The sequence below is a fragment of the Heterocephalus glaber genome, unplaced genomic scaffold (genome assembly GCF_053883595.1).
Source record: "Heterocephalus glaber isolate CG9 unplaced genomic scaffold, H.glaber_assembly_v1.0 deba00001553, whole genome shotgun sequence".
NCBI classification, from domain to species: Eukaryota; Metazoa; Chordata; class Mammalia; order Rodentia; family Bathyergidae; genus Heterocephalus; species Heterocephalus glaber.
Genome location: NW_028258344.1, coordinates 29104964 through 29127282, shown reverse-complemented (window position 1 = coordinate 29127282; position 22319 = coordinate 29104964). Strand labels below are relative to the sequence as shown.

Genomic DNA, 22319 nt, shown 5'->3' with positions numbered 1-22319 from the left:
CCTACCCCAAAAGCATATGTCTATCAGAGAAGTGGGGTCAAGAATAAAGATTTTAAAAAGGGACAAGAGGTAGATATTGATTGCACTGAGAATGATGGGTCCTCATAAACTAAGCACAAGATCAATTCTACTTTTGAGATTCAGAGAAAATACAGTCTTTATAACAAAAATTACTAAAAATCATAACTAATAATTATGTAGATGTATAAGAAAGAAATAAAGAGATAAGCAAACATTGGTGTGTCTGGGTGATAAGATATTGGGAAATTTTTTTCCTTTGTTATAATATTGTTAGAGTTTTCTTTAAGTACAAATAAAGACAGTATAAGGAAAACCTTAACACTGTTGATTTCTATGAGGGCTGAATATTTTCAAAGGACAGTGGTTAAGCAAAACAAGTGCCATTCTTGGTGTTGGAGGTTGTGCAAAAAATGGTGTATCTTCACAGTGCTGAGAGTTACTGGCCAATGGCTAGTGAAGTAGACCTTTACCACCCTATCAATCTCAAAGCTTAATGCTAAAACCTACCATATACAAGTAGTGATCAAAACATGCACTAAATGTTTAAATTTTAAAATATTTGTAACAGTAAAAGGCACATTGCCATTCACCTCCCTCAAAATACTTCCCCTTGCTTCAAATACACTTATCTCCTTATTATTGCCACTTTCCGAAGCAGTTCTGGAAGTCCTCCCTCATGTGTGTCTTTAGGTTAAGCTGTTGTGGCTGCCTGAAAGTCCTGATCAGTTTTAAAAGTTTACCTTTCACAGTCATTTTGACTTTGAAGAAGAGCCATAAGTCTTGTGGGCTGAGATCCAGTAAATAGATGAACTACCTTTCTATTGGATGGCACTTAACAGCAGCATTCACCATATTTTTTTTTTATCACACTTCATAAAGACACAAAAGAAAACTTCCAGAAATGCTTCAGAAAGTGGCAAAAAAGATGGGATATATGTGTTCAAAGCTAGGGCAGTGTTTTGAGGGAAATTTATGGCAATGTAGTTTTTACTATAATAAATTTTTTTAAATCTCATGGTTTTTGTTTCTTCTTTCTCCTTTTCTCCTGACAAATCTCAGTTCCTGTAACATATAGATAAATCTCTGTTCACTATCAGGCAAGGCTATCCTGATTTTAGAATGACCTTTCTTTTAGTATCAGATGGAGGTTTTCTTGTGGTTGCTCCACTTTGGTTGTCATTAGTTCATGGTTTTTCTAAGAGTGGCCAGTCCTGATGGGAATTCAGTGTTTCCATGTGGTGACCTGGCACAAACACCAGGCACTCTTTCATAAACCCTGGAGGCTACTTTTAGACCCCAATTTGTAAGTCCCAACATGTCTTCAGTATACCCACTGTTCTTTGGTTTCCATGTTTTCAAAAAAGAACAGATACATTTTTCCTTAAAAAGCAAGGAAGTGATTGTTGGGCCCATTGCTTCTTTCATTCTGCCACTCTGTTCTCAAAAGTAATAATTAAGCATGAGTCTAAAATCAGAGGCCTGAGTTGGAGAACTGTCTCCACCTCTTATTAGCTGTGTCTTTTTGGGAAAGTTACTTAACCGTTCTGTCTCTAGGTTTCCACAGGAGTAAATTGGAGAAAATAACAGTAATTATCTCATAAATTTGATGTGAGGATTAAGAAAATGAAGTAAGTATTTATTGCATTTTTCCTATTAATATTGCTACTGCATGCCAGAACTTCTGGGGTTTGGGCTAGGCTTGCCACACTCTGTCCTGATATTACACGTAGCTGACTAAGGGTTATCAATCTGTTAGTTAACATCAAATTTCCACTAAGTGGTAAATGTCTTAGATCTATATCCCAAACACTAGGATTCATTGTATCTCCAAGCATTCTCCTCATTTCATTAGTTGGGGCCAGAGCTCTCAGGGATTACCATTTCCTAGTCTCTCATTTCTCTTTTCTCAACTCTTCTGTCACTAGAGGTTCTCAATATCATAACCTTCTCCTCCAGCATCCGCGCTCTCCAGAAAGGCAAACACAGGAATATGAGAAAGAGAATATCACGAGGAAGAGTGTGAGCCCAGTTGTAAAAAGAGCAAAGACAACATCCTTATAAGCCTCTGTAATGATGTCAGTAACAGGTTATAGTTGGAATATTCTTTATTGGATGTATGTTAATGTGTCAATTAGAAAAGACATTATATATAGTATCATGGGTGAATCAAGAGTAAGAAAGTTTTATGAGAAATTATAAAACTAAATTTAGTTCCAGAAAAGCTGAGAGGCAACCAGTCCAATTAGCTTGTTCATAATATACTGTTATACAAGTTCCATCTAGTTTAGATGCACCCAAGTATAAAATCTAGTATTGAATGATAAAACTAAGCAATGTGTAGTACAACTGATAAAAAGCTAGCATCATTATAGGGAGGCAGAAAAGAAGATAATACAAAAGAAGACACTGAATAATTTTAAAGAAGACTCAGTTCCTGAAAATGTTTAGATAATCCCTCCTGGGCTGCTAGTGACATTTAAACCCAAATCACGGTGCATATACACTATTCTCCAGCCCTTGGAAACTGTATAGAACAGGTGTAATATTCATGGAAGCCTTGTGTTTGTGTGTGTGTATAAGCCAAGTAATGGGATGAGATGTACAATAAAGACTTTATAACTTGGAATTTGGATCTTTTAGTGGAAATCTTAGTAAATTTTATCCACTCCTAATACGTCTTGTATTCATAAAGTTACTATAAATACTAGTCTTATATTTATTACTTGCTAATTTTGTAGCTAGAATGCTAGCCATTAACAGTGGCATTTGCTACCAGATGTCAGAGACAATGAAATATGGATTTTTGTAGTCCATTATTCAGAGAGGAAGTATTCATGTAAATGGACAGGACGCCTTATCCTTAAGGGAAACTTCCTCAAGTTCTGGGATTAGAAATATATTTTCAATATCCCAGGCTCTGAAGCAAACTATCTAAAATGTAAAGTAGTTGATATCAATTCAGCCTGGAATCTGGTACATACATGGATTTAGTGGGATGTGAGGAGGCCCAATGTACATCTTTTATTAACAGAGTCAAATCCTGGGTTCCTAGGCCTGTCTGAGGTCTGAACTTTCAGAAACTAACATGCACAGCCTCACTTATGCCTGCATATGCTATCCAACCAAGCTCCTGGATTTCAATGTTCATAAATATGCAATGGATACTCACAGACACTTAAATGCTTATTCCTATTAATAATAAATTGCAAAATCTGGAGTCCACTAGAAAGACCCTTTTATTTAGAAAGATCCAAGATAGAACCACAGAACCTCTTCTAAAGATGGGAGAGGGCAAGGGTTGAATCAAGAATGAGCATCCTTACATTGAGGCGATACTCTTAAGTGAAATAAACAGAACACACATGTATAAATACTAAATAGTTTCTCTGGTGTGAAAAACTGAAAGTGTAAATAAGGATCAAAATGTATAATAGGTAATGTGGAATAGGAAGATAAGGCCCAAAGGGGAAGGGGAAATGGGTGGGGTAGGGGAAGTGAAAGGAATAAATATGAGAAAAGGAAAAAGTGGAAACAAAGTCTTTGTAAATAGGGAGGGGTGGAGGGGTTGAAGGGAGGGCAGGGGAAGGGGAAAAAAGAAGAAGCAAGATACATCATGTAAAGGTACAAATTCCCAATGATGAATGTCAACATATTGTATACTTAAAATGTACCAATAAACTTAACAAATTAAAAAAGAAAAGAATGAGCATCCTTGTTGAATGTACTTTATTTAAAAAGGAAAGTTTATGATCTCTCAAATATAAACAAAAATGGCAACAACAAAGAAGCATGATCCTATAAGCTATAATCATACCTCAGGACAGAAACATCATTCTAATTATCTAAGAATTTGTTTGTTTGTTTGTTTATTTGGTACCTGGGATTGAACTCAGGTCCTTGTGCTTATGAGGGAGGCGGCAGAACCACTGAGCTAAATTCCCAGCCCAGGATTTGTTGAAATATGAAATGTGTAGACCTGAAACTCTTTGTTGAGTGGAATTACATTTCATAATAGCAAGCTCAAGCAGTAATGAAATCTCTGCTGCATCAAGATAACCTTTAGACAGTGGCGATGTTGACAAAATCAAGGAACTCTTTTAACACTGAGGTTGGAAAAGTACAAAAGAAGCACCGAGATATCATACTACATATTTAAATCAACCAAACCAAGGTTGGTGATATCTTGACTAAATCTGTGTGAATCAGAAGTCATAATACCTTTAAAAAAATGTTATGGAGAGTTTTTTCTATCATCTCCTGAAATTATTTTATGCTATTTTTAAAAGATCAAGACTAGTAATTAGCTCAACTAGTACTTTCACAAACATGCATTGAAGCTGCTTACCATTAAAATGTTCTGCTTATTGATATATGTTGATGTCATTTTGAGTGCCTAGAAATCATGGAATTATATATATATGTATACTTGTATTGGTATATGCATGTTATATACGTCATGTATATGTGGGTATATACATATTTTTATATAAAATACTGCAAGATGAAGCCAATATCTTTAACTGAAAAACAACAAAAAAACAAACAAAAAGCCAGACACAATGCTTGTGTAGGGCAAAATTAAATCTAACTTCGAAGCCTTAACATATTAAATGCTCCATAGTTCAAAGAGCACATGTCAGGATTGACAATTTTAGTGGAATGAAAGCAAGGGAACAAGAATTCTCACTGTGGAATACCTTTCCTTATCAGCAAATCTTTTGGAGGTAACTAATCCTTAGCTCATTATTTGGTTTTGCCACCTAAGAAATTTTTTTACCCTCTCTCCAAGTGTCTGGTTGCATTTGTTCCAGCAACTCAACTGCAGTGTCATTACACGATTCATTAACTAGCCAAGGATCAACATGTTTTAAAGTCTAGGGTAGATTTCTACAATCAGGGCAGCATAATAGAAGAAATCTAAATAAATGAATGTGCTACAAGCATTTTACATTTGTGAAAATTTATAGAGGCTTTTGGCTTTCTCTGAGTCTTTTTGAAAAGATGTGGTTTTTAACAAAGAGCTACTTCATATCTAAACTCTAATTTTACTTTAAAGATGGTGCCTCTCAATGTTCCACACCTGTATTCTTATTAGTATGTGATTCCTAATAAAATTTCAAGGTGAAGGACATCACTGTCTCTTGTCACTGCAAAGTACATACCCTGAACACTATTCTCTGCCTTGGCAGCTTCCAGCAGCTCAACAGCACATGCTGCTGTAAACTGAAAGCATTAAAGAGGACTATAATGCCAGTGTTTGTGGAAAAAAGAGCATTTTTAAAGATGTTATGGCAGAACACAATAAGCTAGGGTCTAGAGGGGAATAACTTGTTCCCAAGTATTTAAAAAATAAAAATAACATAATAAAGCTAAGTCTCTTGCTTCAGTATTACAAATAAGGGACATTTCTTAGAATTCTCCTTATCAGCTGCCAATAGTTCTTTTGCATTCCAGTGAGTTACTTCCTTATTTATTCCATATGCACTTCCATTGCCACTGTCAGACTTTTATTACTTTTTTATTGTAGTTGCAACATTTAATGTGAGGGCTGCCCTTATAGTGAATTTTGAAGTGCTCAATATAGTTCTGTTAATTGCAGGTGTGATGTTGTACAGATGATCTCTAAAGCTTATTCATCTTGCTTTACTGAAACTTTATACCCATTTCCCAATCCTCCCAACCCCTGGCACCCACCACTCTACACTCTGCTTCTTTGTGCTTGATTATTTTAGAGCTCTCATATAAGTGGACTCATGCAGTATTTGGCTTGTTTCGCTTAGCAATATTCTCAAGTTTCATCCGTGTTAACACATATGACAGGATTTCTTCTTTTTTAAAGCTGAGTCATATCTGACTGTACATATATATCACATTTTATTTAATTGTTTATCTATTGATGAACACTTGTGTTGTGTTCATTATCTTGGTAATTGTGGCTAGTGCTGCAATGAAGTAGATATTAGCACCCTTAATATGGATAATCAACTCTCCGTGACGTTGAAGTCCCTGATTAGTGCCACACAGCCAGGAATTGGTGATATTATAACTAAATTCATATTAAAAGTTTGAATCAATTATTTACAAGTTTGGTTCATATTTAGAAGTTTGAATTTATTTTTGACCAAGATGGTATGTATTCTAGAGTCCTATGGAACACTTCTGATTGCACATGCTGAACAGCATGGTTCAATTTTATTAGAATATAACTTGAATATAACTTACTAGATCACACCTACCTGCTATCTTCGATCCAGAGGAAGGACTTTTGTGTAGGAAGTTTATGTTGGAGGTGAGTCCAGTGAACAGGAATGGGGAGGAATATAAGGCAGGAAAGAAAAGAGAAAAATGATCAGAAATATGTGTCAGTTAATGTCAGTGCTATGACAATGAGAGTGCAATTCTGCCAGAGCCTCCTGAGAAGTATATTTGGTATCTCTTTAGAACTGCTCTCTGAAGAAGAGAAGTCAGGGGGGAATTTTCTTTTAGATTCTTGGGCCATTGATCAGGATTTGTCTTCAGGAGTATTAGCTTCCTCAAAGTTTTAAGTTATCTGCCTACTAACTAAGCAAGATCTTTCCTACATCTGGGGTCTGCAGACTTTCAGGGCAGAAAACAATGGCAAGCAGCATACATGAAGCCTCCATTCCAGTGCTGTGTGAGTTGAAGCTTGTGTAGACCAGTCTACAATAGCCACAGCTAAAATCAAAGATAATGACCTCATGGATAAAGCTGAGCTCCAGAGACATTTAAGATAATATATTGTCAGGAAATGAAATAATTTAGGAATAGAATACTATTCAATAATATTTTTAGGCACATAACAAATTTTAAGTACAAATAACTGGCCATCGATTAGCACAAATACATTTTTCACTGATTTTTCTCTGTAGAAAACAAAGGTAATTGAATTATGTTTGGGTCGTCCTACTGTGATTTGTTTGTTACAAATATGTACTTGGCATTCAGTTACAAAACTAGGGCTAATAAATAAATAATTCTCACTGGAAAAGGAACAAAATCTTCTATTTCTATAACAGCCCATTTATTAGAATGTTGAATATTTAAAACTTCAGGCCCAAAATTACACTAAAAATGGTTTAAACCATTTGTTAGAACCTTTCAAATAGTGTGACTGACATTTTCACTACTCTTTATTCTATGTCAATACTCAAGATTATTTGCTTTATTGTGTATTAAGGGTTTAAGAAGTACGTTAAGATTATCTTTAACTTTCAAAGCTGAAATCTTTAATATATTTTTGGGACATGAACTCTTTTTATCTATTTTACTTCATTAAAAAAGGGCTGGGGATTTGACTCAGTGGTGCTGCCGCCTGCCTCACAAGCGCAAGGTCCTGAGTTTGATCCCTGATACTGTAAAAAAAAATGTTTTAATATGTAAGAGATAATTTAACTTATTAACAGGAGTTACCAATGTCTGGATTAAAGGAATTTTTATTTTCTCTCGTTTTCTTTCTTTAGAATTTTCCAGATGTTCTATAGCTCTTACATATAATTTTGTGGTAACACACAATCTAACACTAAACATTTTTAAGTCAAATTAAAAAGAAAATACTTGGGAACCATTTTTAACTCAAATGTGGACCAAGATAGTTTTCATACCAAGAGATGCATTATATAAAGGTACAATTCCCAATGAGAAATGTAATTGTGTTGTATACCTACAATGTACCAATAAAAGAATTTAATACAAAAAAAAAGATATTTTTCATGAAAAATGCCACAACATAGGTTATATATGTAGAAAACTTTCTATCACTGCCTTGGTTTTCTCATTGCTAATACAAAATACCTGACACCCAAAGTTAAAGGAGGAAAGGTTTAGTTGGCTCACAATTAGAGAGATTTCAGTTCATAGTCAGCTGGCTGCAAGGCAGGATGGCATGGCAAGCAAGCATCACAGAAACAGTTCATGGTGGCCAGAAGGTAGCAAAGCAAGCAAGGAACCTTAGCAGCTTCTTTCTGTCCCTTTTATACTTTATCAGGGAACTGGGATTAGGGTGGGCAAACTAATCAGTGGACTGATTTAGTAATCACACACCCTTAATCCCAGCATCATACACTCTAGATTCAGTCACTTTGGAAAAAGTCCCACCTATGACTGCATGAGGCTTTGGGGAAAAATATAGACACAAGCCATAACAAGTACAATGAAAATAATCACAACTATTGAGCTATATCCTGAGTTAGCTTCTTTCCCATTTGCCAGAGATATCAATATCTTTGGTTTGGAGCCAAAAAGCATACAAAAGGAGCTAAGCAATATGTGGAAAGACAGGAAACCAAGACAGAATAAAGATTACATTTTCCTCTCCCCAGGATAAATTGGAGAAGACCCAGCCAGGCAGGAATGTAGGAAGAATCACAAAATCCCACTGCCCTTAATTTTGACTACACAGGAACAAATACAGCACTATACCATTTGCCATTTCTGAATTGGTAATGACCTTATGGTTTCTGGATAGATTTATATTATATTCTTGAGTTAGGAATGTTCTGGTTATATTATTTTAATATTTCTCTTCCTATGTAGATGAAAAATTCCAGAAAGGTACCAGAAACATTTCAATTGAGAAGTTGTAGAACACATTAATCATTAACTGCTGCAATCTCACCAAACCAGCTGGAAAGAGACACGGCTGATAGGCAGCACTGATAATGACATCAGGCTCACTGCTTACCACTGGCCTAATTCAGGGTGATCTTTATATTGTCAGCTCTGAATTATATTCCAGGCTTTTTTTTTCTGGACACACCTGAGATTGGTCAACTCTAGTTGCATTTTTAGAGCTATAGCTCTTATTGTCCATGATTGGCTCTTCTCCAGGGCTGGCTGAGATGTGAGACTCACCCTTGCCTGGGCACTATGTTACTTTCAATAACAACCATATAAACCCTTTTTGTTTGTAAAAAGTATTTGCTTGTTTTGGTTTGTATTAAGAGAAAAAATCAGCATAACAGAATAACAAATAAGGAACAAAGTCAAGTTCTGATAACCAGTCCTTACCGACTATGATCGAATTATTGAGATGGTGCCTAATTACATACTCTGCTTCCCATTCACGTTAGCCCTCACCAAATAGCCCCTCACTTTCTGACTTCCTCACTAACTAGTGCTGTGATTTATATCTAGATTTTCCCCCAAGAGCCTCATGGGCAGGGCTTTAGAAAGTGATTGAATTGTGAAGTCAGTATATATAGGTGACTTGCTGTTAGGAGGACGGGTCCAATTAGAAGAGGTGTGTCACTGGGGCATGATTTAGAGGGTTATACCTCCCTTCCAGGCTCCTCCCTTCTCCCTTTGCTTCCTGACCTTCATGGGTTAAGCACTTTTTCCTCCACCATACCTCTTTGCCATCCTGTTCCTGACAGGGAGCAATCTGACCATTGACTGTAACTGTGAACCAAAATAAACCTCTCTTCCTTTAAAATGTGGGTGTCAGATATTGTGTCTCATCATAAAGAAAGTAAGAAAGATAGGAATGCAGTTTTCCCTATTTGAAATCTTTACTGGGGCTAGAAGTAAAGCAAGACAAATGTGTCCTATGTTATGCCTTGTATCTAGATGTCCCCCCAAAGCCTCATGCAGTTGTAGATAGGGCTTTTCAGAGGTGGCTGGATATAGAGTGTGTGACACTGGGATTGATTCATGGTGCAATGCTAGGATTAAGGGTGCTAAGAATAAAGGTGTGTGATTACTAAATTAGTCCACTGGTTTGGCACATGCCCTATGCCCGGTAGCCTAGATAAAATATAAAGTCAGCAGAAAGAAGCTGCTATTGTCATTTGTGGGTCGCCTGCTTGTTTTTGCTGTCTTCTGCCTGCCATGAGCTGTTTCTCCTCTGTCATACCACCCTGCCTCAGAGCCAGCCACCTCTGAATTGAAACCTCTACAAACTGTGAGCTAAATAAACCTTTCCTCCTTTTAATTATGGGTGTTCGCTATTCTGTCTCATCAATAAGAAAAGTAACTAAGACACCCTATGATTTTAATGTGTAATTTATCTCTCTGTAAACTTCCATACTGGATAATAGAGAGGCCTTATTTAATTCCCACTCCCCTCCAACAGTGTATGCTCCTCAAATACTGTATTTTTTCTTTTAGAGCAGTCTCTCAACCTTGACACTACTGACATTTTAGACTGGATGATTCTTTGTTCGTGGGGGGTGCATTTTAAAATGTCCATCATAGGATACTTAGCTGCCTCCTCAGCCTTTACCCACTACCACTTCACTCTCCACCATGATCAGCTGTGACAAAGAAAAATGTGATCAAACTCTCTGGGGAGAGGGGTGGAAAACCACCCTTAATCTGAGACTGAAAACCACCGCTCTAGAGAATTTAATAAATTTGTCACTATATGTTTTTTCGTGTAATTATAGGTAAGTATTGTCTCTGCTACTAGACTATAAATTGCACAAGTATAGAGACCATCTTTATTATAAAATAGAACAAACTTGCATTCCTTACACATAATAGTCATTAAATATGAATTAACTTAATGAATAATGTGGCTCATTACATGAATTGTTGTAATAATGCAAATGACTCAGGGTTAGTTTCTATATCAATATTTCATGATAAAAATATCTACTCTGATTATGCAACAAAAGTGACATTTACAAACTCAAGAAACATCTAAAAAACATGACATTTTGGGAGACATTGCATAACTCATTTTTGTTATATTATTTGAAAAACCTACATATATAAGATTCTTACAGTTCAAAAATTATTTTGAACTCTATTTCTTCATAAATTATCTCTGAATGAGGGTGTAAGAGTCTATTTGGTGTTGTGGTTTATATCTAAATGTCCTGGGCAGGGGATTTAGCTCAGTGGTGCTGCACCTGCCTTGCAAGCGTAAGGTACTAAGTTTGATCCCCGATACCACAAAATAAATAAATTAAGTAATTAATTAACCTAAATGCCCCCTAAAGCCTCATGTGCTCATAGGTGGGGCTATTTGGAGGTGATTGGATTTCAGGGGCATGATACTTATTAGTGGATGAATTTATAGCTAAATGTGATGTTGGGAGTGCAGTCTGTTCAGAAAGTGGGTCACTGGGGTGTGGCCTGGAAGGGTGTATGTCTCTCTCTCCTTCCTTGATCTCTCTCTGCTTCTTGCTATCATGCCATAAGCTGCTCTTTTCATTTTCACCATGCGGCTCTGCCATGCCACTCTGCCTTAGAGTCACCCAACTATGAACTGAAACCTCTACAAACTGTGTCAAACTGTCTCTTCTTTTAAGTAGTATACAGCAACAAAAAAGTTAACTAAGATATTTGTTAATACCAAAATCAGAACAATAGATTGACTCTAATATCTTATTGGTAAATTTATTATAATTTTAAAAATAAATTATAAACAATATTTACTTGCTCTAAAAGTATAAAGACTTCAAATGATACCTTGATGCTGCAATCGTTCCTGAATAATCTTAGGGATCTTAAGATTTGATGCTCTGTTGAATAAGGTGATCTCAGAAGATAAACATCTGTCTTCTTCACCCATCACTGTCAATGAATTTTACAGTAGTTATGAGCTGATAATTTAAATAGAGGTTGGCAGGAACCAAAAAGATTCCTTTTAATTGAAATTTAGAAAACAAGAAGACTAGAAGAGAAGAAAGAACACCAAAGATATAAAATCCTATGGCTGCATCTTGCCTATGTGATCTTGCCTGGGATTAGAGATGAGTTCATATTTTGAGAACTTCAATGACATGAAAGTTACACTTCATCTGTGAATATCACTCATTCTTTACTTCTCAGGTTTTGTCTTACCAACCCATCAGTCTAGGAGACATAAATTCACCAGGTAAGTGTTACACCTGCTTCTACTCAACATGTAAAAATTATCACACTATTAGGCATCAGTAAGAGTCAAATAATGTCAAGATGTTGCCGATGAAACGTTGAAGTTGTAGTCTCTTTTCTCTTTTCAACCAGGACAGCCCAGGTGAGGAGAACAATGCTTGCTGATGTTAGTCACAGGATACCACCATAACAGAAATTGAGTTTTTTAAATCTCCCCAAAAATGATTATAACAAAGCAAAGAAAATACAGACTAGATTTTGTTTCTGGGGGATATTAAAAATCTAGGTAGTTTTTTTTCAGTGAGTCTAAGATTTAAGTTTAAAACTAAATATAATTTTGGAATAGATACACCTTGGGGAAAAGACAGGTGGGAGGGAAAATAGATTGCTAAAATAACCTTAAGGCTATTCTTGGAACATTAGTGACTACACAGTATATTATGTTCTGTTTATCTAAAAAACTAAATAGCGAAGCTCTCACACAAAAATATTCTCAGGTTGAGGGGAGAAGCAAAACTGGTGAAAAAGCAAAACATATAAACATAAAATCTGTATGAAATAAATTATTTCTTGTCCTTACTTCTCTTTATCATTCAGCTAATCAACAATTAGTAGATGAATATACAATTAATACACCCACTGATAGATTAACTGGTTTTTTCTGTGTTTTGCATTTTCTGTGTGTTTCTAGTGAGGGAGCCTCTTAGTGTTTCAAAAGAAGGCAAGACTGAGCTGACCACTGAGCACTCACTGTGTGCTTTGTAAATTACATGGCTATCATGTTGAATTCTCAAGCAAATTATGACTTTGGCACCAATACTAACCCACATTTTAGAGGGGAAATTGAAGCATATTGTGCTAAAGTCATAAGTCCTGTTACTGTTATGCATCGTATTAAAACATATGAGTGGCTTAGCTCCCAGTTCTATGCTTAAGTATGGTGCAACTAATCTTTGTCTGATTATCTGCCTTTCTACATGCACTCCTGGGTCCTTGAACTTTTAAAATGTCACTCTGGCTGACTATTTAACTGCTTATCTCTCAAGCAACTTGAAAGCATGACTTTTTTTTTTTAATCATAGCTGTATTAGTGTCTAATATGTTACCTGGCATATATTACATGAATGAGAAGTGTTTTTCAATGAATAATTTTCCTTCTAATGATAATAAAAGTGAAGACTTTTAAGAACCAACCTACCTAGGTTGAAACTTTGGTGCTAATACCTGCTTTTTGACCATGGGCTAATCACTAAACTCTTGGTACCCATTTCATCAGGATAATAATAGTCCCAGCTTCATAGTATCACTGTATAGATAAAATAGTAAAAGTGAAAAAATAAAACAGTAGTTGGCACATAAGAAATAACCTAATGAGGAATTCAACTCATAGATTCCTTTCTTGACTGAAGAAGTCAATACAATGATTTTAAGGAAATAAAAAGTTTCATTATTTTGAAGGTCAAAGGAGCTGTTTGTGGTGGTACACAGTTACTCTGGAGGCTGAAGCAAGAGGATTTTGTGAGTTCAAGACCTGCCTGGGCAACTGATCAAAATCCTATTTCAAAAAAAATTAAGAGAATATTACATGTAAATCAACAAAAGACAAGAATAATATTGATACATAAATATTCTTTATAATTTAGCTATAAGTAGAATTTTACATATTACACAAATATCCTCACTATATCTTGTCCTTTAGAATTATGATTAATAACTTTAGAAAATAACTGCTTATGAATCTTAAAGTACTAACTCTAACTCAAAGTGGATGAACATAAAAACATTTTTTAAGCATTAAAAAAATACATATATCCTGGTCTTAGTCCCAGAGATTCTGACTCCTCAGAAATGAAATGGGACCAAGAAGTTTGCATGATGTTCTGATGTGTGTGTGTATGTGTGTGTGTGTATGTGTGTGTGTGCACGTACATGTGTTTTAATCTGGATGCCACTGATTTAAAGAGTTCCATTCCAGTTATCTACATTATGTTCCTCTCCTTGATTTTTCCAGGAATTCAGCAGCAATCATGCCCCAGCTGAGAGATCACTTCACCAAAAACTGTCCTGGGTTTACTGGTAGCATTCCTCTTTTCTTAAAAGATTCACTGCTGAGCCCACTGAGCCCCTTCTGCTCAGTTACTAAATATTGAAGAATTTAAAACATATTTTATTAAAAAATATTAGGAATTTGATAATTCACTTTGTTAGTAAATAAAACTGTGGTTAAAATTATTGGCACATCTTTTGATAAACATTTTAAACAATTAAACTAGGTAAATTATTTATTTTCTCTAAATAATGAAGATACTGACATTACCATCTCGCCTGTCTTAAACATAAGCTTATTTTTCCCTACGCTAATTCATTTTCTCTTCATAATAATCCTGTGAAAGAAGCATTATTTAATGACTAAGAAACCAACATGCAGGGCAGTTGGATAACTTGCTCCAGATTTCAAGGCCCATAAAAGGATGAACTCAGGTTCACATCTGGATTTCTGACTTTATGTCTAGAGTTGTCTCCCATTCATTGACAAATAAGGCAGGCATTTTTTTCTCCTACAGGGCAAAATAAATCCAACTAAGTATTTTTCTAATGTATTATCGATTTATCGTAACATTTTCAGTAACCCTACTTTTCATAGACACTCTTTTTTGTTAGAAGCACTCTGTAGCCCCCACAATGAGTAGGCAGTGAAAACTGGCAGCACAGGCCAGAGTCTGATTTAGTCAAACATCAATCCACTTGTAAAAGTCCTTGGAAAACAAAAAATGTCTTTAACATTTTGCCAAGCAGTGAGAGGAGGCTGGCTTGAAGGTTGTATGAGCTTTCTTCCCACAGTTCAGAACATTGTACTTCACAACTTCAAGCATCATTGCACATTTTTTCCTTTCTTTTGATCATTTTGATACACTTGAAAATGTATTTTTGCCTGTGAGACAGACAAAACTGCTGAGTAGCCCTCTGTGTAGCCCACACTGGCATGTGACCCATCATTTTGGGTTAGGTGATCTTCTTATCTGGCTCAGATTGCTGCCAACAGGAAGGGAAATATTTGCATTCTGTGATCCAGAAGCTTCTCTCAAGGCAGCCACTGCTCCAACACCAGTTCTGACCTTTTTGTCTCTCCTCATTTGGAGCCTTTCCTTTAGGTCATTTGGCTGAGCAAGACTGGGGAAAAATCTCCTCAAAATATGTGATTAGCAGTTTCTGACCCACTTAAAAAAGTATAGGTAGGGAAGAGGTAGTTTAGTGCCTGATGTCATTTTCCAGCTTTGTTCTCTTTTCATTGATTCCTTTATTTAATGCATGCTTTTTAGGGCAGTTGTATGGCAAACACTCCATTGAACACAAAGAATGATTAATTACCTACTCTTTGCCCTGGAAAGCTGGCCAAGAGAGCACTTGTAACAGTGGCCTGAGAGAGGCATGTTCAGGGAGTGTAGGAGCACAGAGAGGACTCACTGTTCCCAGCCCTGGGAGCAGGGTGCAAGGAGAGGAGAGAGAATACTTCCTGAGGAGATAACTTCTTATTTCACTCTGAGAAGATGAGGGTGAGGAATCATACTGAGGTGGGAAAAGACAGTAGACTAGGACTTGCCAAGGGCCTGGTAGTTGATGAGGACCTTGTGAGCTGAGACTTTGACAAAGACAAGTGCGTCTGAGCGTGTAGTCAAACGTGTGAGGATCTGTGTGAGTATGTCTGGATGTGTGTGTGGCGGTGTGTGTTGGGGAGGAGAAGGGGCTCCACTCAGCTCTGTGTGTTTGGTGTGGAGAGGCTGAAGTGGAGAGCACGGACAAGGCTGAAAGGTGGGAAGTGAGGGCAATCTCGTGTTCCGGGCACGGCTAACGAGGTCCACACATTGTGTCACCAGGGAGCAGAACAGAAACGTATGGAGTGAAAATACACTCATCGCTGCCTTTCTACTCCTATCCACTTAGTGATCAGAAATCCTGAGGTGTACAGGTAAAGAGCCAACAACTTCTTAAAGCCTGAAAATAAAGGGCAACTCACCTTGGGATCCTTTGCAGCTTCTGCCCGAAGGGTTCCCTGGGCTTTAGTTTTTCACACTGCGACGTGAAAAGCTGAGGCTCTGGAGGGATTACACAGGAAGGCTCTGGGATGGTCTGCCTCCTTCGGACTCCTGCTTCCAGTTGCAACTTCTTAATCTGAGGCCAAGTACTTAACTCTGTGCCCAGATTCCTTGTTTAGGAAGATAATGATTTTTATATTTTAGTTAGGTTGTTCATTAATACTTGTAAAAACTTAGAACTTTAGTACAAAAGATGTGTTCAGGGAATGTCTATTATTACTACAGCAATAACAAAGATGCATTCTGCAATAGTTTAGGATTTTCCAGTATATTCCTTAATGTATACTGTAAAAACAGGTTTAGCACAGGTTTAGAGAAAGAAACAGTTACGGTTAAACTGTCACATTATAGCTTTGTAAGCATTTCGTGCCTCCATTTTACCATATTGAGAATGTACTATATAATATTAAAGTGCATGACTCCTATGTGTAATTCATAGAGTTGTTTATGGATTAAATAAAAGGAAGTAGTTAAGACTTTATAACACAATATAAAGTATCTGGTATATATATTAAATATGAAATAAATATTTCTTTCCTGCAAACATAAATGTTTATTGTTTCTTTTACAGGATAGTAAATATACATGAAGCATGTATAATTTTTTATGAGTCCTACAAAAAGACATATAGATTGTATAAGTATTTTATCCAAAGCAACAAAGTAGAAGAACTTTTACAGCCATGAATGGAATCAAGGTTTTTACTAGTCACACAAGTATGTTGAATGAAAAGATAAATGTCATAGTCATTTTCTGTTGGTATTACAAAATACCTGAGGCTCATTAACTTTTAAAGAAAAGAAGTTTGTTTAGCTCATGGTTTTGAAGATTGAAAATTCAAATAGCACAATGGCTGTTCTGGAGAGGAACACTGGTTGCATTTTATCATAGCGAATGGTATTATGGAGGGAGCACATATGGGTAGAGGAGATCACATTGGAGAGACAGGAAGCAAGGGGCCAGTCTTGCTTTTTTATAATAATTCCTTCTTTTGAGATCTATCTCAGGGCTCCATGAAAACTACCTAACCCCTTCCAAGAGCAGCATTTCAGAAGACAAGGTTTTTCTATTAGGCTTTACTTTTTAATGGTTCCACCACCTTTTAACATGGCCACTCTGAGGGCCATGGTTGTAACACATGGACCCTTAGATGACAAACCATATCCAAGCCACAGCAGTGAGAATAACAATATAAAACTTCAGGATGTACATGAGAGGGTGGGGAAGAAATCTTCAGTCAATACAAAGCAAATGGATGGGGAAGTGTAAAACAAATTGAAGAGGGATGGCCAAAGAGGTATCCTTAGAAATATTAATACTAACCACAATCCAACAAACATATTAAGGAATAGCTATCTTATAGGTGCTATAGAATTATCCACTGAACTGAATCAATGCATGCACTTACTTGTATGATTAGGCTAAAACTGGAGTGTTTAAGTGGGAGTAGAAGTAGAAATAATCATGACAAGACTTACCCACATTGTCACTGAGTGTCCCTTGGTGACAATACTCCCCAGCTTGTGTTGGAATAGTGATAATTAATTGCCAAACCTTTTCCATTGTTCCTGTGTCTCAGTCTTCTCTCATACCAGACATCCTATGTATTCCATTTCCTCACTTAAACCTTGTTTTCCAGGCACTATGCAGTCTAAAGGAAGTATTATCTCATTCTCTTACATATGGCGATAGCCTCCCACCCTACCAATAACAATAATAGGGGACTTTTCTATTTAAATTGATAAAGCCTAAAAATCAGGCAATAAATGGCAATTACTTTCCCAAGATGTTAAGAACCAGGACTCATGGAGATGGCAAAGAAATATCATATTGCTCTGAAGCGGTGATACCATCAGTTATAAGGTACACCACAACTTTATGTTGACTGAGAAAAGAGCACTTCCATCTACCCGATGGCACGGTGTCCTGATGACTGTATGAATACGTGAGCCGGCCATACCAAGTCTCATTGCACTGCTGTTTCTTTTATCTACTTAGAGGTTACTGGCACTTTTTTCTGTCTTCAATTACCTTGCCTGGCAAATGATAAGCAATCTTCCTGCCCACAAATTTAGTACAAAATTTAACAACGTTTCAACCACTGAGAGTGTCTGTCTTAGTTATTTTTCTCATTGCTGAGACAAAATACCGACCTCCAAAGTTAAGGGAGGAAAGGTTTATTTGGCTTATAGTTCATAGACGTGTCAGCCCACAGTTGGCTGGCTCCAAGATAGAGTGGCACAGGGATGAGAAGGAGAATAACAGTTCATTGCACTCAGAAGACAGCAAAAGCAATAAGGGACTTCAACTGTGTCTTTCTGTCCCTTTTGTCTTATGCAGACTTCTTACGTCAGGTGGCACTCACACCCTTAATCCTAGTGCCCTTGATCCTAGCATTGCACCATGAATCAATCCCAGCATCACACACTCTAGATCCACCAACCTCTGAAAAAGCCTCTCCTATGACTGCATGAGGCTTTCGGGGACATCTAGACACAAACAATAACAGTCTCTCTCTCTCTCTCTTTCTTAGGTTACATATAGAACTTAGTTATCATTTTGGAAGAAAATATGAATACAATTATTTGTATTGGCTTTAGCACCATTAAATTTATCCTCCATTTCTCTGTTCCTGTGCTGTTCTGTAGACTAATTCCTATTATTTTGCTGCTGAATTATAATATAGTCCATCAGCATTTTAAGTGGCAATTAAATTCATCATATGAACTATCCCATAACTCAACTGATGTGATGAAACAACCAAGAGCTACAGCCAGGATCATCACTGTGAAGTCCACGGCAATTCTGTCATGAAGATAACAATAACAACCAATAGATTATAAGGCACATCCTTCTTTCAAAGATATTAAAATATGAGAGACCAGGGGGAATATATCTTAGCGTAGGTGAGAAAATCCCTGTCTTCCAAATGCCCATGCATATATTCCCACATGGAAAAAAGATATAAACATATATGATAACCACAGGTGGGTGATTTACATAACTTTTAAAAGACTCCAGAGACAAAAAACACTGTAAGTCTTCAGTGCAGAAAAATAACTCTTGGTGTTATTTTAGGTTGCTTCCAATGGGAAGAGTCCAGACACAGTTCTCCTTAGTTTAAATTCCATGGTCCTAATTCTCCATCACAATATACTATATAGTAATATTTTATGGAAAGCAGTATGACACTTCTACCTTAATTCTAAGGCAAGAAAGAGATGTAAAGTACCCACTTTTATCATCTAGGTATCTGCAGCAGATAGGGTAGAAGGGGTGTGTCCTGACAGTCAAAGCTCTCTCCAGCCAGGCTGCCTTGGGTGCTGTCTCCCTTATCCTCGGCATATGTGTGGATATGCACATATTTATGCTCTAGCCACTTCTTCAACTCAAATATCCTCACCTGATCTCAAAGCACCGATCCTTTGATGAAATCTCAGATCAAATATTCAAAAATTGTAAGGAGGCTTAAAGATTATTGGCCAACACAATGGCCACTGAGAGCATTGGAAGAGAACAGATCTGGAGAGAAAGAGAGCAGGCTGGTGGAGCATTACCATTTCTTCACCCAGAATATTCAACATCCAGCAGGCTTCTCTGCCACCTCTTCCTACTCCTGCCCTTCAGTCTTCTTCTAAAGTATACAACAGTTTGAAGCTGTAAGCCAAAGATACACTTCCTAAATCTGAGCATAGTATCTTGTATTTTGTGATTATTCAGAAATAATGTGTAAATAGCTGCGTAATGAGTTGAATTGTATTTTCAAAAGAGATAAGTTAAAATCTTGACACCCAGTACTCAGAATGTGACCTGGTTTTAAATAGAATCTTCACAAAAGTAAATAAGATAAAATGAGGTCATTCAGGCGATCTCTAACCCACTACAACTGGTGTCATTGTAAAAATGGGAAATCCAGACACAGCAACAGATACATTCAGAAAAGATGCTGTGAAAATGCAAGGGGAGAACACCATGTGAAGACAGAGATTATGATGATACATCTACAAACCAAGGAGCACCAGAGATTGCTGGAAGGTCAGGGATGTAGTTCAGTGGTGCCACACCTTCCTGGCAAGCGCAAGGTCCTGAGTTCGATCCCAGGATCCACACACACACACACACACGAAAGAACCCCCCCAAAACCCCCAAAACAAACAGAGATTGCTGGCAAAACACCAGCAGCAAAGAAGAGGCAAAAAAGATTCTCTTTGTCGGGATTTAGAGAAAGCATGGCAATTTCAACATCTTAATTTTGTACTTCTGGACAAGGAACCATAAGACAATACATTTCTGTTGTCCTAAGTCACTCAGTGTGTGGTGCTTTGCTACAGCAGCCACAGAAACCCAATACAACATGATACAATGTCTTTTACTTAGTGGGTTTCTACAATCAATCAAATGCCAACACATTACTATTTGCTCAAAATATTTTTAAATGGGGAAAGTGTGGAAATGAAGAGTCAGAATAGATCTATTCATTTATTACAAGCTACAAGAGCCACAAAAATGCATTAAATAGGAATATTTTTGTTTGCGCTTAGTTTCCAATAGTTATCATAGAAAGTGCTGATGTAAATTTGGCTAAGTGGCTCTTTCCCACTGAACGTGATCAAAACAAAACAATGCTAGATCACACCAAGGATCTCAGGCACAGTGCCAGTTTTTCCAAGGGAGAAAGTTGCTAAGTACTCCAATGGCCAGGGACTGTTTCAAATCAAACACGTCACAGACACTGTGAAGAGAAAGGGTCACAATTACACAGGAAGTGCCAGTGTTCAGAAATTGTGGTCCCCTGTTCGTCTCCTGGGAATTAAGTGTTTATTAAATAGAAAAGGTCATAGTTGAAATTTAAGACCCAAGGCCCAGAGTTGGTGGTTTCTTTTATTAAGGTATCTGCAAGATTATTAATATCTGCATTATCAAGCTACTCAAACATTTTCAGGATTCTAAACTCATCCCAACACAGGAAACAATTTCTGTCTTTCAAAGGAACACATAATCTGCGATATTTAACTTGCAAATCACAGTCAAGATATGGTATATCTTAAAGCACACTAAAAATGTGAAATTTCACCTTAACTTTAAGATCATCAATTTTTCTAAAGAGTAAGTCAAGATCTATTGATTCATATACTCTGCCCTCCACAAAACCAAGGATTGAACATGTGCCCATTTCTTTTTAAAAGGGAAATGTTTTTGTTCAAATATTTGTTAAGATGGCATCTTAACAATATTTCCTGAAAAGTATTCCAAATTCAGAGTTTATTGGTTACTATTTCAAAATAGAAATGTTTTAGTATTATAGAATTACATAGAATAGAATCTCTTTTTATAAATTGCCTTAAAAATAAATTATCAATTATTCATCAAAACAATAAAAGAAATAATTCTCTACAGGATGGGTATAATGTTAAATGAAACAGCTTATAGGCATTTTAATTTTAACTAAAAACAAATGGGGAGACTGTCAATAATTGTCCCAATTCAGCATCCCCTCTTCTATTTGTCACTATTTAGGAGATGAGAACTTTCATTTTCTCTTCTGTTTTTATCTAAATTCTCTCCTGCATTTTTTTTAGTCAGTATTTCCTTTAAGCTCATACAGCATAGCCCTCTTGGCTCCACAAACTTCTTATGACCTGGAAGCTACCTAGCAATGTTTACATGCAACTAAAAGAGAAAGAAAAAAAACCAGCAATGTTCTAACAGTGAGAAAGTCTTCTTTGTCTAAAATTGCCTTCCTGCCCTAAATAGTCCTTCTTACAAGGTCCTATAAAGTAACAAGAGCAAATTGTGGCTGCTCAGCCCTGTGTTTCCTTACAATACTAATAAATATTACACAGATGCTGAGGAATTCAGTATCATTGCTCTTGCTTTCTTCTTATTTCTATGCCATGTAGCTTTCCAGGATTATTGTAAGACTTGTGTACAGGTTTGGATATCACATGTTTGTTAATTTTCACTTGTTTCTCAAGGGACAATACATCTCCCTGAGAGATTCAACCTTATTTATAAGTGTCAGTGTAGAGATATTTTTGAAGGAAGTTATAGTTTTTAAAAAGGTCATTAGGTAGGCTTTAATCATCATTATTTAAAAGCTAATTAGTTGCAAGTAACTCAATGTGTTCTGTTTCCACATTCATTAAAATTGATTCCCACTCTGAGTAAGGTGTACACTTGCTTTGTTTCTGCCAAAACCAACATTTTGGACTCATTGCATTTTCTTGAGTCTTCCTTTTATTTTCTTTCAGAAACTTTGCTCTAAAACTTGCTTGCTGTGCCCCCAGCATTGAGATTCCATGAATCTGAGCATGACACATTCCTGTATATATATCTACCCAGGTCAGGATTAAAGCTGGGATC

The 22319-nt window shown here is 36.6% G+C and overlaps 1 long non-coding RNA gene across 1 annotated transcript in view; it reads right to left on the bottom strand.

The window, feature by feature from the left end:
* Positions 1-16038, bottom strand: part of LOC101697573 (uncharacterized) — an 82652-nt gene extending 66614 nt beyond the window's left edge. Inside the window, exons 1-3 of the long non-coding RNA XR_205123.4 lie at positions 15878-16038; positions 11455-11559; positions 6258-6283 (exon numbers count right to left, since the gene is read on the bottom strand). This is a non-coding gene — a long non-coding RNA (uncharacterized LOC101697573). The remainder of the gene's footprint in view (positions 1-6257; positions 6284-11454; positions 11560-15877) is intronic.
* Positions 16039-22319: the final 6281 nt, after the last annotated feature.